This window comes from Brassica oleracea, unplaced genomic scaffold, assembly GCF_000695525.1.
Source record: "Brassica oleracea var. oleracea cultivar TO1000 unplaced genomic scaffold, BOL UnpScaffold00908, whole genome shotgun sequence".
Taxonomy (NCBI): Eukaryota; Viridiplantae; Streptophyta; class Magnoliopsida; order Brassicales; family Brassicaceae; genus Brassica; species Brassica oleracea.
In genome coordinates this window covers 24,418-25,202 of record NW_013617513.1, presented here as the reverse complement: position 1 = coordinate 25,202, position 785 = coordinate 24,418, and the positions used below count along the sequence as shown (strand labels likewise).

At 42.4% G+C, this 785-nt stretch overlaps 1 pseudogene; it reads right to left on the bottom strand.

Annotated features, from left to right (window-relative positions):
- The window catches only part of LOC106320397, a 4,843-nt pseudogene that overhangs the window by 2,725 nt on the left and 1,333 nt on the right, over positions 1–785 (bottom strand).

Sequence of the window (785 nt, the reverse complement as noted above, 5' to 3'; positions counted from 1 at the left end):
TAACACCTTCGAAACAGTCTTGAAAGTAGCAAAATGGCATCCATAGGATGATCCATGACAGTGTGTAAGGATCCCTTCAACTTCTTCTTCAGCTACTACTCTTCTATAGAGTTGATCTCTACAAAGGATGTAGAGGTAAGGCTCATCCCAATAGTATCTCTTCACATCTTTGTAGAACTTCTTATTGGCATATCCTTCAAGACCCATTGTCTCTCTTCCACAAGCTAAGTAGTTCACCAAATCATCATACCAAGGACATTTCTCTTCATTTGCCTTCACCTCTTCAAGCTTCTTTTCAGTGTCACAAACTGCTACCACTGCTCTAATTGCCATGATTTGTTCTTCTGGAAGCCCTTCATCAATGGGGATCCCACACTCAATCTTCAGTCTAGACAAGTGATCAGCTACACCATTCTCAACTCCTGGCTTTTCTTTGATCTCAAGGTCAAACTCTTGTATCAGCAAGATCCACCTCAACAGCGTTGGCTTAGCATCTTTCTTGGCCATGAGGTGTCTCAATGCAGCATGATCAGTGTAGACTATGACTTTTGACCCAACCAAATAGCTTCTGAACTTCTCAAAGGCATAGACAATGGCTAGCAGCTCCTTCTCAGTTGTAGCATACTTCATTTGGGCTTCATCAAGAGTTTTACTCGCATAGTAGATCACATGAGTCTTCTTGTCTTTCTTCTGACCAAGGACAGTTCCCACAACATAGTCACTAACATCACACATAATCTCAAAGGGAAGATCCCAATCTGGTGGCTGCACAATGGGGGCACTAA